Here is a 16,894-nt window from a genome sequence, read left to right on the forward strand (position 1 = left end):
TTCAGCCATTTAGACATAGTGCATACTGTTTCATAGCTTTTTAAATCATTTTGTTTTACTGCTGTTAAATATTTAATTTGATAAAGTATAAGAAGAAAATATTTATTTAAAATGTGTGTTTTATTGTCTTACTCTTTTTTATGCTAGCTCTGAAGCTCACACTTGTGTTTATTATATCAAATTCAGATTATTTGTTTAATGGCTGACCTTGATTACTAGATTTTGAGCTCTAAACGATTGGTATCATGCCGTATTAACCTTTGTATCCTCTAACCCGGTGCTCAGTGTTATTGCATAAGTGAACTCAAGACACAGACTCTCATCTATGCAGACCTCTGATTTCAACATGGCTTCATAGTACCTAGTAAGGAACTCTAGCCGTGAAGAAAGATGTATTCATTAACAACGATTTCATGATTATCTCGTACTATAGATCGGCACTTCCATCATGAATAAGACATTCTAAACTTTATATTTATGGTTCACTTTGAAATACACCAGTACATTTAAAAATAAGCCAAGAATATAGTGTGTGTTTATACCAAATTAACACCTTATACATTTATGATGTTTCACAGTTAAGATACTTTCATACTCATTATCTCTGTTATATCTCAAAATCTATAAAGAAGTCAAGAAAGATGAGAAACTGGGATTCAAAGGCCTTAGAGGCCAGCGCAGGTCTCATGATTAATGTGTGTAAGAGCCAGGATGAAATTTTCTGCATTATCACCTAACATCCTACCTGTTATCCCACAGCCCCTCAGAATCAGAAGCCACAAAGACCCATCGAAGAGACAGTATATCTTGAATAAAGGAATTCTACAGACCTCAAAAATAAACTCAATAATTTATACTCAGTCTGATTGATCCTCTAGTTTAAAATGACTCCAGCAAACAAATTCTCCTTAAAAAAGATAGATACTCTTTTACAAGATTACACCTGAGTGCCATACTACATTATGTAATTTAAAAAGAAAACTTTATTCTATTATTTAAAGAATATATAAGAGGAAAGAATTCAGTATGATTGATTGAAAGGCATTTGACTTCTTCATTCAGTCATAGCAAAGATTTTCTAGCTTCTTCACGATTCTTTGTCAGTGCTGAACCCGCAACCCAAGGACAGAGTCCCAAGAGATTTCTAGCTAAACACCAGGTACATTATATTCACCTAAAAAAACAAAGGTGGGAGAGGAATAAACCACATTGCTACTGCCCATCTGCCTCACCCAGTCACTCTGACTGGTTACACGATTCATGGCTGCAGAGGAATAGAACAGCTTCGAACCTTCTCTCCTCGTTCCTTGACTCCAGGACTCTAACTGGCTGCACAGTAATCAATGCTCACACTTCTTCAGTTACACTGATAATACCTATATATCCTTCAGATATTAAACCAAGGAAGGGACTTATTTATGTCTGAATTCCTGTTATATATTTAAATTCTCACTTTCTTCTCTAGTGAAATAGAATTTTATCTCATAATGTGAAAACTTAAAAATGTCAGGAGTCTATATCTGAGGAATATGTTTAAAATTATTCATTCAATGTTCAATCCATCTGGGTGAAGATGACTTCAGCTTTAATCATTATGTCACTGCACCTGCCCAAATGCTTGGACTGGGTTAGCTGCTTACTACATATAGAAGGAACAGAGGAAAGAAAGGAGGAGGGAGGGAAGAAGGGAGGGAATGAAGGAGGGAGGAAGGATAGGACATGAATAATCTGACCTAGTGAAGATTTCAGTAACCCACTTACTTTCAAACGATTTGCAGCATAAAGCATACTCTAGAATAAAAATAATTGACAGAATAAAGTATTTCGACTTTTGTTTCATAGTAACATATTCATATTTGCTCAAATATTTGCTCTACTTGGTTCTTTACATCTTGGTTATTGGCCACTGAATGGACATTAACTGTGCTAAAAAGTCCAAGCTGTGTAATTAACTTAAATGTTGTCTGGGGGAGACCTATATTGTGGAGATTACAGTCTACCATCCTCTCATCTAAGATTTCCACAAAAGTCAGAATGTACTATGTTAGTACGTTTCATTTGCTAGGATAATTTAAATTTATATTCTGTAATTATGACTTCTACACGTGTCCACACCAAAGAAGTAATGTGCCTGCTGCAGCAGCACCGACAAAGTTCGAACAAATAAAGAATTTGCATAGTTCACAAAAAGTTCACAATTTCTTGTGATTCTGCACTGCATTCTATTTTTGTGTGTTGTATTGAAAATCAATTCTGGCATCTAAAATATGGGTTCTTTCCTTTTTACCAATTTTTAAATTTGCTCAACTGAATAACGTAAATATGCATAAAAGAACAGTTTATGGAGAGCCAGATAAGAAAAAGAGTAACGAGGGATGTCATTTTATAAACTATATAAATGTGTAATTAATGTGCTGTATACTTGAAACTAATAATAATATTAAATTAAAAAATTTTTTTAAAGTTTACATGATAAAAGACCAATCTTCTAAACATTAGGCTCCTTTGAAATTACAAAGATAAATTCAAATTATATTTTCAGGAAGTTAATCTGACAGGTTGTAGATTTCCTCCTACTCATCTCTCTTAGTACCACATATCCAAATTCTGAAAGACTCTTTAATATTCCATTCTCTCCTTTTTCACAATAGACAATTCTCCTTTTGTGAGACTGACCAGTGACAGCGGATCCCCAAGTCTCTTTCCCACAGTCACTGGAGCCCCTCGTTTTTACTGACAGACTCATTAACATGAGCCAGTGTGCTGCGCGCACCGTGTTTAATGATAACGCTTTGGCCTATCCAGCCTTCTTTCACGTAAACATTAACACGATTCCATAATCACGATTTATCCTTTCAGAGAGCTTTGTCCTGGACGGTTTGAGACAATGAGAAAGACTCACTCTCTTAATCCTAAAGGCATGAGGGAGATGTGAGGCTATTTCTCTTCTTTTGGCACATAGCAGTCAATGCAGAAGACCAAATATATCCTGAACATTTTTATTCAACTCTTACCAAAAGATGCTCTAATCTAAATAACCAGGACCTTGAGTTTCCTCATGTTTTAGGGGGATGCTACCAACTGCTGAATCCATGCCAAATTTCTCTCTTGTCTATAACTTCAATACAGGCAAAGCAGCAACCACATTTGTCCTGCTTCATAGTAGATGGTAGTTCAACTATAAACAACTGGCTATCCTATCTGCCTCCTGCCTCATGAGGTCGGCATTTTGCTTTCAGCACTGGTCTCTGCACTGACGCCTCTCAGGTGGCAGAGAGAGGAGAGGGAAACGCTCGCAAACTGTGCTCTGGGATTTCAACAGCAGTGAGTCGGTCCCCGCAGAGCATCGTGCCGCTAGCTCATCATAAGCTCTAAAAGGATATCGTATATATTTTACAATTCACAATTCTGCAATGGGAAAGAGAGTCTGTCTACTGATGTACTGGTGCATGTGCGAAGGTGAGCCATCAGGAAGCGATTTGCATGTTTTTACATTTTTATTTGAAATGAGATGATATATGTTCACTCCAATTGCCAAGATATCATAATTGATACATTTCACATATATATGTTGGTGTGTGTGTGTATATAAGAGAGGGAGAAAAGAGAGATTAGTCATTTCTGAGTTTACTTAAAGATAACTAAGCTTATCATAAAATGAGAACGTGAGCAACAGGTTTACAACCCTCTCACTTAAATTTTCCACTGTCTGAGAAAAAATCATCTTGCCTAAGCTAATATAACTCACCGCTACAAAGCTGAGTTTGAAAAATGACATTTTTATCTGCATAAAATCATTCCCCATCAGAGTAGCAATGAGACTAAAGACGAATAATTGCCCTTCAATATATCTCTTTTGAGTCTACTACGCATCTTTCTGTTAAAAAAAAAAAGATATGAAACAAACAAATCCGATTCCTTGCACACACGCATGCTGAGGGCTTGTGCATCCTGCCATTTAGCCTCCACTGTCACTCACTTTCAGCACCCCCCGCGGCCCTGACCTCTCACTCATGTCTGGGCTTTAACCCATTGTTCTTTCACTTCCCATTAAAATCTTGTTATTTTCCCTCCCTAAAACTTCTATTTTATTGCCGACCTGTCTCATTTTCACTTTTCTCTGCCCTTCTACTCAAAACAATGAAAAGACCATTAGTTCATGGCAGTCTGCGCTAGAAGGCAAAGACTGAACTCTGGCTGTTGTCGTCTTTTATAAATACATTTACCTAGGTGTTATCTGAGGATTTATAGCAGAGTTACTTTTTCACTCTGTAGTATAAATCATTTCAAAGAAAAGATTCTTTATGAATAAACTCGAAGGTAACTGTGACCTCACATCCCCTACCCATGAGAAGCCAGGATTCAATAGCAAGAAAATATTTCCTTTATTTTTAGGAAAGAACCTCCTTATTAGCAATACCCACCATTTGGTACAAGAGACAATCAAAGTAAGGACGCATTTTATATACAGCAACTCCAGACATTTTCATATGTTTTAGTGAAAACAAATTACTTAGTGGATATAAAAATGAAAGGGAAGATAGTCTCTGTCATCCAGAAGCCAACAATTCAATGAAGAGATAAAACACACAATCGATATAGACACAATTGTGAAAAAAGACCTAGCATCAGAGACTGCAAGACGGAAAAGAAAATAAATCCTGCACTGTGATTGTGCAATGTCCATCAAGAAAATGTGTTGGGCAAAACTGACACCCTCGCTAACCCAGAAACTGGACAACTTTAGAAGTAATCTCCGTGTTCAAAGTTTGGCTGAGCACCGTGGCGGGCGTCGGCTTTTGCATTGATTCCGCCGGAGATTTTGCGCATCGTGCGGCAGGCACCGTCCTAGGAACAGGGAGCTCGCACAGTGCTTGCCCCTGAGTTGCTTTCTGCCCGTTAGGGAAAATGGGCATTACGATATAAATGCTCAGATAGAGTGGTGCAGAGACTTTGCAGGAAAATACGAGAAGACCCCCTAAACCTCCATGAAGTTTAGGAAAATTTGCTCTGAAGAGGAAGTAAAAGAAAGCTGAATGACACGGCCAAACCAAAAACTTGTCTAAATATCTGGAGCATTTGACCCGTTATAAACTGATGTCAAAAGTGCCATTCCTGTTGCCTGCCTTCTCTCCGCCCTCCCCGCTCTCTCTCCCCCACCCTCCATGTCCCAGTCCTCTCTCATTCCACGTATCCTTTTTCTGACTACAAAACACAAAATTAAGTGGCAGAGATTCCAACTTGAGACTTAATTCTATCCTCTGGTGGGATTCAAGCCTATGGTGGCAAGTACAATGTATTGATGGGGACACCTTCCGGGAGGAAATTTATATGATAGTTTAGGAATAAGTAAATGAAACCTTGGGAAAAGCCAGAATGTTGAGCGTCATGGATTGTGGTTACCTCACCGAGTCTCGTGGACTCCTCTCTGAACCCAAGGGATCTGGAAAGGTTAAGCCAAAACTCAAAGAATATTTTCCAGAAAAACTCTGGCCCTCAGAAGTGCACAAGAAGTACCACTCCGGTGCCCAGCTAACTAGAAGCCACTTCAACTCAAGAACAAGAATATAACCAATAGATTCCTTTCGGAAAGATCATTTTTAAGGTTATTTACATTATCATATTTGAAAAGAATTTACAAAACAAAGGCCTCTTCCACTTGATGGCCTCTCTCTCTGCTGACAGTTCTACAGCAGAATTCCTCAACCTCAGCATCAGTAGGCCTAACAATTCTTTGTGGGGCCTGCACTGTGCTTTCAGTGATGCTACTGAACATCCTGCAAAGGCTGCCTCCCCTCAATAGCACCTCGCCCTGGTTGTGACAATCAAAAATATCTCTAAACGTTGCCAATTGCCTCTGGGGGGCAAAGGCACCCAGAGTGAGAACCACTGTTCTACAGGAATGTATTGCCCTTGATACTTGGATATCTGCTGCCCTGTGTCTAATTTTTCCATGTGTCTGTCTCCCTAAGAAGCTCCTACCCACTAACAATTACATAGTAGGACCTTAACATTCATTCATTGAAATAAATAAACCTTCACAGCATGTTTTGACTCTTCCTAAATTCTTTAAAGTTGACACAGTGTTCGCCTTCCCATGTGGACCTCCCTCTGTGAGCAAACAGAACAAGCCAACAAACCAAAAGCAGAATTTGGCTCCAAGAAAGAAAATGTGTAGAATGGAATTATTTATTAAGAACAATCCAATCTGAGAAACATCTTTAAAGATAATTTATCTTCCCTTCAGTTACATCCATTTTCCTCCAGGAAAGCTTTATAACTGTATATAAATGTTTGTAAACTCTTGCTTTCTCCATGGTTACAAACTATGAGATCCTATTTATTTATACTTAGAGGTCAAGACTGAGGCTATTACCAACCAGAGACACACTAAGATAATGGTACGCTACTGATATTGTTTTGGGCAAATATTTGTCAAAAATATAAATTGAAGTTCCCCTAAATGAGTGGGGTTTTATATTTCTTTCCCACAACCCTAAATTCTGAAAAATGTCATAAAGTTAGAGAAAAACCACAGGCAAGATAACTATGACGATATGAAGCTGGGTAGCACGAGCAGCGAAGCATGGGCAGAGAGGAATACAAACACCAGGGAACGAGACACTGTGAATGGTATGCGGCATGAGAAGAAAAGCCACGCTTTGAAACTCTGTACTCCACAAATCAGGGTCTGATCAATGGCACAGCCACGGAGGCTGGTATCATGTCCCCTGACTAGGTCCCTGCCCAAATGTTTTGCATTTGAAGGTCTCGGGGCATTTATGAGAAGCTGAATGAACGTTCGTGGTCGGCTCAGAAATGCTGGTGTCTTGAGGCTAGAATGCTTTCAACCTCATCATTTCCTAACTTGAAGACAGGAAACTGGACAAGCTTCATGAAGTGTAGGGGAGACGAATTTCATGTTTAACTGTAACAGTATGTTTCTCAAAATATTTAAACGAGCTAGGGAATAAATCTCTTAACTAGAAAGTTAATAAACCGAATGCATATGTTTTAGCCATCTCAGGATTGAGTGCAGTATTTTCCTTAAATACTTTATAGCTTTAAAAGGGGAGGAAAAGAAAAAGAAAAAGAAAAAGAATTTTATTTTATTTTTCTTTCATAGGTAGAATTTTCCAGAGAGAGGGAAGAAAAAAGGGAGACCTCACATTCACTGAGCATTTATTACATAACCCTTATTGGATCCTTCAAAAGCAGCATTTCATTTAATCAGAATAATCCTGTGAGGTTAAGTACTGATAACCACATTACACATTAAGTTGATGCCCAGCCAATACAGCTAGTAAATACCAGAATTTGAACCTTGAAAGTCTATACTATTTCCCTATTCTACCATCTTAGTTACAAAAAAAAATGCAAAAAGTATTTCCTGATTTTTTTTCTTTTCCTGTTTTTTCCTCAAGTCTAAAGTAAAACAAATAATAACCAAAAAATAAAAAAACTAAAAAAAACATTGTGTTAGAATCTCTTTTGACAAAAACATTGCATAGCATCTCCTCAGAGAAACTACAATTTATTTTTCTTTTTGAGTGCAGCCTAAGAAAAACATTTTGTCAACATATTTACAGTACTTCTCATGTTCTACTCAATTAAATTCAGGTTATGGTAAGAAAATATTTAATTTTAGATGAGAATTATCACTGAACAGTGAAAAAGAAAATAAAACACCTAACTTATCTCAGATGTAACTAAATATAATAACTTCTGGCAAAAGTATGGACGACATTTACTAGTTTCAGAGGGTTTATTTTTAGTTTAATAACCATAGTTTAGGGAATGCTTCTGAAGTACAAATCAAGATATATTCTTTTCCCTCTTTGCCTAATTGTTTTTGACACTGAGGCTATCATGATGATACTAGAAAAGGAAAAAAGATTATACAAACTCTTCCGTGTTGAAATTTAAAGTGGTTGTATACAATTTTCCTATTAGATACCCCATGACTATCAATACTGGTGGGTTGCTAGGTCTGCACAGCTGATGTAAAGTGTACCTGACATGTGGGGAGAAACAAATGGCAAGTGCTCCTATTCCAGGAGGAACAGGAGTCAGCCAATACCGTTACTCCAAAAACACTGGCCCGTACCCAGAATCTCCTTTCGTATTCCAGGGTCTAAAAGAAAATCTTCGAGACGCTCTTTCTCCTTCATTGAGGAGCACTGAAGGAGGCACTGCAGAGCACCTCTGAAACGCTCGTCTGCTCCAGAACAAAAGGTAAAAGGTGAAGCATTTGCTACTGGAAGATTTTACTTAAAGTAAAATCATATGTGTCCCCCCACTGCTCATAATAATGAATGGTGCATTAAAATTTAGTCCCATAAGTCTTCATTATTCAGGCATTTAATATATGGGAAATGTGGTAATTTAATTAAAACAAGCAACATAGGTTAGATATCCCTTGGGATACGAACCTAGGAAAATGATCTAAAATCCACCAGGTTTCCATTGTGAATGTATTAATATTAGACCACAAGACCACAGAAGAAAACTGCTGCTCATTTGCAATGCAGCAATTTGATGCAGAAACTACTTGACTTTAGGGAGCCAGTGTGTATGCCATTCTTCGTGGAATGAGTGGACAATCTGTAAGAGGCTCTGCTGCCTCCGTGGCTGGGAAAACGCTGCAGCACGTGCACTTTCAGAGATAAGAACTCTGCTATGCTTGGAGTTTAACGGCTGACAGTTCACATTATGACAGAGTCTACTGAATGTAATTCCAAGACTTGCAGCCATCTTTTCAAAGCATGATATTTCACCTTTTAGAACATATTACTTTTATGAGAAACGGTATTTACCAGTGTTATATAAAAACAAAATTACCGCATTTATACTTGAGCATCTAATTGCCAAGACTGTTGCTGCTAAGATTGACGTTCCCCTTTTCTAATTCTAAAGTCAAGTTCAATTCCATAGACTAGTCAAATTCCATAATACCCCTGGTTCGGGGAACCCAAATAATAATAATGATAATGATAATAATAATAATAATAATAATAATAATAATAGTGGTGGTGGCGGTGGTAGTGGTGGAAGAGGAGGAAGAGGAGGAGGAAGAGGAGGAGGAGGAGGAGGAGGAGGAAGTAGTAATGGATCAACCTTAGACTCACAATGTTCTATAATAAAAAAAATAATTACTTCCTCTATCACTTGTCATAGTGAATGGAATCTTCACATTATTTGCTCCTTGCTGTAGGCTTCCTTCCTTGATGCTAAACCCTGAAAGTATATGTTAAAATGTAAGACTACTACCTGGTTGGGTTAATGTTAATATGTTTAATCATCGCAAAAACCTCTTAATACCCTACACATAACTTAAAACTATATAAACCACAGTATATGTAATGAATGGTGGTGATGGCTTTAGTAGTTAAACAAAAAAGACATTGCCCTCCTACTTTTAGAAGAGAAATAAAGATAGAACTTAGTATGCTAAGCCAACACATGAGAGATATTTGCCATCCCAGGGATATAATTAGATTCCTTTAGAGAAGTAACAAAAGCTAAAAGCTACCACTTGAAATAATTATTTTACAGGTCAAAGAAGTTAAAAACACTGAAAAATCCTATTTGCGTTAAACCTTTATGAGAATCTCTTTTTCCTATGTCTGCCGGGAACAGGCCTGCCTTAGCATCCCTGCTGCGCTGTCACAGACGACAAGGAGCCCATGGGAAGCGTGGCCTCTCTGCAAATGGCTTGACAGACTTCAGAGCCGGCAGCTGCGGCAGTCTGCCAGTTACACACCCTGCAGCTGGAGGCCTGCGGGGCACGCGCTCACGGCTGCTGGAAGAAGACCCCGGCCAATGTTCTACTCAATCCTCTGCCTACGTTTAAACCTCGCTAGTATTTTGTAATTTTCTTAATTTGACTAACGACTAGTATTCTGAAACAGCAACAAAATATGCATATTAGGCACACACATATAATAAAGATTTTAATCATGTATTCAAAACTGGCATCTCAGTTTTGTTTCTGCCCAAATATATAATGTTGGTCCTGATTTTGAATGGTTTACTGTTTTTTCTTTATTTCCACTCTTTAAAGTTTTTCAACCTTTTTTTAGATTATAATTTCATGTAATAGTGTTTTAGTAGTCTTCGATTCTACTTTGTTCACACGTCTCACTTAAATTTCAACCTAAACAATCTTAAAACTTATCTTTATGCCCATTTATAATTAGAAATATCAAGTAATATTTCTAAATATCAGTACTTCTTCACCATCCTGAAATTAAATGTAATGGATTTTTTGCCATTTTGAAATTATAGTCATATTTAATATCAATAATTTACACATATAATTTCAAATTGTCATATAAAAAAGGAAATAAAAGTACTTTGAATATATAGAAATAAAGAACTTTAGTATATTAACATGAAAATGTTTGGGCATGACCACACTAAAGAATACCATGAAGTAGTTATGTACCTGCACCTACTTAAAATGAATAATTTTTAAATCAAGACAAGAAGAATAAAAGCAATTCTGTAAAAAAAAAAAAAATAGGAAGGTTAAAAAGTATGTAATAGGATGAACAGTAGAATAATGTAAAGATAAATTGCCTTATCCTATTTACTTGTATATCATAAAATTAAAAGAGAAATAACTTTGAGAGAAGAAACATAGCAAGACAAATGACTGAAGAAAATATCAAACTATCACAAATAAATTTGTCCTCGTTTATGATTTTTTTATCCAATTACTTTCCTATATGAGAACATATGTGGCAGGTAGAATTTTAAGTTCTACAATGACCCACACTCTTGTGTAATCTTCTCCTCGTAAATGTAAATGGGACCCGTTAACTCGCTTCTAACCAGGCATATGGGAAAGGTGATAAGAAAGCACTTGCGTACATATTATATGACAGAAGAAATTTTTCAGATGTAATTGAAGTCTCTAGTCACTTGGATTTGAGTTCACAGAAATGGAAATTATCCTGAGGAGGTCTGACCTGATCAGGTGAGACCTTCAAAAAATAATGTAGAGGGCTGAGAGATTCTTCTGCTGGCCTGGAAGAAGCAAGTCTCTATGAGTTCTATGAGCTGCAAGAAAATGAATTCTGCTAATAATCACATGGGCTTGGAAGGGTCCCAAGCCTCATATGATAGCATATCCCTGGCCAACAGATTGATTGTAGTCTTGTAAGATACTGAGCAGAGGACCCAGCTAAGCTCTGACTGAACTCTTGACCCACAGAAACTGTGGGACAACACATGTAAGTTGTTTCAAGCCACTAGGATTATTATTCAGCAATAAGAAAACTGATACAATATGAGATAGAGTAGTGACTAAGAATTACAGTAAACGGATCATTATCTTGAAACTTAACCACACATATTCACAGCCCTGCACTTAAAAAGACCTTGGAAGAATGCATCCTTTCATAGATGATAGATGAACAAAGAATGGATTGAAAAAAAGAACTGTTAATAAAACAATATAGGGTTAAACCTCTGAGCACAGTATCAGAGTAAGATTAAAAAACAGCAGATAAAACCATTATCAAATTATCCCCATATCTAATTTTAACAACATGAATTTCTTATTGCTATGAAAAGTTAAATATTATAAGCTGAAAATACATGAAATACTTTAAAAATAACCTGTATTAAGCAAATGTAATGAGACCTCAGTATCTTTTACTGAATACTATTATAACTGAAACCTATTAATCAAAAGACTCAAATATCCTTTTACATATTTCCAGTCATGTGGTGGGGGCTGCAATGAACAAAACAGAAAAAGATCCTTCATCCTGTGGAGTTTATATTCTAAGAAGTAGAGACAGAAATTAATTAATGAGTAGAGATAATATGGTATAAGGCAATAATGACATGGAAAATACCTATAAAAGGAATTGGAGGGAGGCTAAGACATTGCTACAATAAAATAAGGTGGTCTGGGAGGCCGTATTATGCAGATTTCGTCGAGATGAGGGAGCAAGTGGAAGCTTTGCATGAAGATTTTTTTCCTAAGCAAAATCAATGGCCAGAGCAAAGGCACTATGGTGAGAGCTTAGCAGGCTTGCCGGAGAAGCAGCCAGAGGGCTAGAGGCCTGTTCTAGAATGAGCGACAGGAGGAGACAGACAGAGGGGATAGCATTGACCCTGCAATGCCAAATCGCATGCTGTCGTGTGGGGACCGCAAGGACTGAGCTTCTCCCCAGGGTGAAGCAAGAAAGCCCTGCAGAGCTCTGCAGAGAAGGGGGCTGTGACCAGATTCACCACCGGAGCCCGGCTCAGAGCGGGGCAGGGCGGAGACGGTGGCGGTGGTGAGAAGCGGTCAGCTTCCGGTACAGATGGAGCCACCAAGATTTCTTACGAGTGTCTGATGTGGGGCCTGAAAGCAGCAGAGGTATCCAGAAAGGCTCCCCAGGTTTTGGCTTCAGCGACTGGAAGGGTGACTTTATTACCGACCAAAGTGGCAAGGCCAAGGTAGGGAGTTTAAAACCCAACCTACCATACCTTTTAAAAGAATCCTAGTGGATACAATAAACAAAACCTTTAACTCTATCCTAAACAAGATAAACTTGTACAAAAACAGAAATGGAAAAGTCTTATCGAGCAAGCTTTTTAGTTTGTTTACTCAATATGTTTATTTATAAATCACAAAATCTCTTCATTAATGAAATTAATTTCATTTCCTTGAAGCTTTCCCTACACATTCAAAACCTATCACATTTTCATAATTTCACTAATATCAATTATGTTTTCTTATTAATTTAATAAAAATAGTAGCACATTTCAAAATATTTAAACAATTTATCTCAGAGAGAGCCATACACTGTATACCAATGAGTGTTGTACAATATATGAAGTAATCTGTCAATGAAGGGGTTAAGAATACATTTTTAATAGAATCAAAAATAACACTCCTTAATTTGTTGAATCTTTTATATTCCTTAGATTGAGAGTTGTCAAAGTATAAGGCAGTGAATTTCTAAAACATCTGTTCCTAGTTTTTTAAATGGACTGAAAATTTAGTGAGCAATCACAGCCATCCTATGCCTCTTGCGTAAGCAGTAACATTAAAAAATATTTTTTTCTGTGAAATAATTTTTAAATACTTTATATATTAACAACCCTTTACAGCTATCATCAGTAATTCTAAAAGTAACATTTACTCTATGACTATTTCATTCCTTATGAATCTTTTATATGCCAGCAATAAAACATCATAATCAAGATGAAAATCCCCTTGACTACAGTTCATTACGTATATAAATTTTAACATTTTTTTTACCATCTTGACAATATTACTCAAACACACTCATAAATGAAATAGACAAGATTACTGCATTTGGATTTATGTCATTTAATGGAAAGTTTATTTGTCTCCTTATATTGTATCAATTATAGCATTCTGCAATGCTTTGAGCTAACAACGTTTACCCTTCTAATTAGAAGATTTTTTTAAACATTCTAAAAATTATATTTAACTCTCTGATGAATGAAATATCTTCCCTATCTTTTAACTTTATGAACATGTGTTCTTCTAAAACTTTCACTTATTTTTGACCGTTTGATTGCTTTGTTAGAAAGAAAATGTATTGGCATAATAAGCATGTAGATAATTGTTCAGTTGTAGGAAAAGTTATAAAACCCAATATCACTATTCAACTAAGGTAATATCAATGCTTTTTTCTCTATATTGGATACTTTAAAATAATGGATAAATGAGGGAGTGGTCCAAGATGGCAATGTAGGAAGATCCTGAACCCACCTCCTCCCACAGACACACCAAATCTACAGCTACACATGGGACAGACAACTTCCTCTGAAAAAGCCCTGGAAATTAGCTGAAAAGTCTTTCACATCAAATGAGAAATGGACCACATTGATAGGGTAGGGAAGGCCCAAATGGAGTCTTGCTATAAACCCCACCCCTAGCATAGCAACCCACATGCAGGGACACCTTGCAAATCCAGAGCTCCTCCCTGAGGAGCAAAGGGTTTGTTTGCCACATAGGGAACCCCAGATCTTAACACTTGTACCTAAGAGACAAGCCCCCAAAACATCGGGCGTTGAAAACCAACAGGGACCAGATCCATGAGACCCGGAGGCTATAGCGAACTGACAACGTCTCTGAAAGGTCTTGCACAGAGAGCCACTTGCCTCAGGGCCCAGGGCAGAAGCCAGATCAGACTGCATGTGAAAGAAATTCACTTGTTAAAGCATCGGCTGAGGGGACAGGGGTCTGTTGGGATACTGTCTGGGGATGGAGGTGCTACTCGGTGCTATCTTCACACACTCCCTCTACCTTGCTAGAGCTGGTGAGCAGTGGAAAGCCACTGTTTCATTTCCCTTGGCGTGTGCCCTCTTTACCCTTCAACAAGCTGGTGCCATCTTAGCATTCTCTGCCTCGCTAACACCAGCGGTGCCATCTTTTGTTTTTCTTTTATAAAGAACTCATACAACAACAACAACAACAACACAACCTGATTAACATGGCCAACAGACATGTGAAAAAATGCTCAACATCACTAATCATCAGGGAAATACAAATACCTCAATGAGCTGTCACCAAACGCCTGTTAGAATGGCTATTACCGAAAAGATAAGAAATAACAAGTGTTGGCAGGGATGTGGAGAAAAGAGAACCCTCGTGAACTGTTGGTGGGAATGAAAGTTATTGCAATCAGTATGGAAAACAGTAAAAAGATTCCTCAAAAAATTTAAAATAGAACCACCACATGATACGGCAATTACACTTAGGGGTATTTATCTAAAGAAAATGAAAAAAATAATTCAAAAAGATATATAAAACATATTCATTCCCATGTTGATTTATGTAATATTTATAATTGCCAACATATGCAAACAACTTAAGTGTCCATCAATGAATGAAAGGATAAAGAAAATGTGGTGCACACGTGTGCGTGCACACACACACACACACACAATGGAATACTATTCAGCATAAAAAAGAATAAAATATTGCCATGCGTAACAACGTGGATGAATGGACCTTGAGAGCATTATGCTTAGTGAAATAAGTCAGACATAGAAAGATAAATACCATACAATTTCACTTATATGTGGAATCTAAAAAATAAAACAAACAAACAAGCTACAACAACAACAAAACCAAGCTCATATATACAAAGAACAGACTGGGTTTGCCAAAGGGAAGGTGGTTAGGAGGATGGGCAAAATGGGTGGAGGTAAAAAGTACGACTTTCCAATTAAAAAATAAATGTCAGGGGGATGTAATATATAGTATGGTATCACTTACTGCATTTTTGAATGTTGTGAAGAGTAAATCTTAAAACTTATCACAAGAAAAACAAAGAAATAAAATTTTTGTCACTATGTATGTTGACAGATGATAACTAGACTTATTGTGATGATCATTTCATAATGTATACAAATATCGAATCATTATGTTGTATACCTGAAACTAATAAAATATTATATATCAAGTATACTTCAATAATAAATAAATTAGATAAATCATTATAAACAAATTCAGATGTATTATGTTAATAAATTCAATACCATAAACAGTAATGTGATTTCTGATGTGGTGAATACTTTTTGGAAAATTCTGTACAGACAGAATGTTATGCATATACATATCCCATACTCATTTTTTCAAATATTTTTATTTTCCATTTTATAAGTCTTTTGCATATTAGAAATATTGATCATTAGACTGTCATAGATAATATAATTTTTCCCAGATAATAGTTTGCTTTTAACTTTGATATGATCTTGTCATTCAAAGTTTCCATTTTTCCTTCTCAGATATATTTCTCTTTTCTGAGTATCCTATCTTGCTTAGATATATTTCCCCTATATTGGGCTAATAGTTATACAATTTACTGTTTTATTATTAGATTTTTTCTTTTGATCCTCTGAAAGCCCAGCTTTCCTAAAGTCTTCCTGATGGATAACCAACGATGTCAGCATCTTTCATTAAATAACATTCTTTTCCACTAAATTGTAATATAATTTTTCCATTATTTTAAGTGCCTTTATGCTCTTGATGTTACATCTTTAAAATGTCTATTGTGTTCAACTAATCTACTTTTCTATTCCTGTGCCAATGTCATACTGTTTTGATTACAATGGTTTGGTAGTAAGTTTCAGTATCAGGTAAAGCAAGTCTACACCTAATCTTTCTCATAACTTTCTTGAATATTCTAGGACATTTATTCTTTCATACGAATTTATAAATAGTTTTATCTAATTCTTGAACCACTGCTAGTCTGTCTGGAAGTGCATTAGATACATAAATTAATGTAAAAGAATTGTTAGTTTTATTGTTTTCCCACCCAGAATCATCAGCATCTGTCAATTTGTTTTTTGTTTTATGTCCTTTATTAAGATCACATTTTTGCTTTCTTTTCTAAACTATGGAATACAATACATCAAGACAAAAGTAAACTACATATAATCACATAATGTTTAAGTGAACACTTTTGTAACTACCACAAGAAATAGTACATCATCATCACCTAAAAGTCCCCCAACCAATGTGTCTCTTCCTAGATACACTGCAGTGAGCAAACCGACCAAGTTCTATCAGCATGTTCTGCCCCTACCCCCAGTACTCATACACATGGTTTTTACTGACCAGAGGGGAAGGCTGAAGGAAGTAGAAACAAGAGACATTTTCCTTTAATCCGCTCTTAAAACTTTTTTTGATGAATATATAGAGAAAGAGACATGAATTATTGCTAAAACACTCTATCTTTTACCTTTGAGATTATATTATTTTTATTAAATAATATATTCCTGAAGCACTTTATATTTGTCTTTCACCTTTGAGATAACGTTAATTTTACTTATTTTAATAATAATACTTGTAGTCCCTCATGATGTAAAAAATGCATTGGCATGTTTTTGTATATAGAAATTGATATTAAAA

At 36.3% G+C, this 16,894-nt stretch overlaps 1 long non-coding RNA gene across 2 annotated transcripts in view; it reads right to left on the reverse strand.

Moving 5' to 3' along the window:
* The window catches only part of LOC107512505, a 337,769-nt gene that overhangs the window by 49,280 nt on the left and 271,595 nt on the right, over nt 1-16,894 (reverse strand). The window lies entirely within an intron of this gene.

This window comes from Rousettus aegyptiacus, unplaced genomic scaffold (genome assembly GCF_014176215.1).
Source record: "Rousettus aegyptiacus isolate mRouAeg1 unplaced genomic scaffold, mRouAeg1.p scaffold_m13_p_16, whole genome shotgun sequence".
Lineage (NCBI taxonomy): Eukaryota > Metazoa > Chordata > Mammalia > Chiroptera > Pteropodidae > Rousettus > Rousettus aegyptiacus.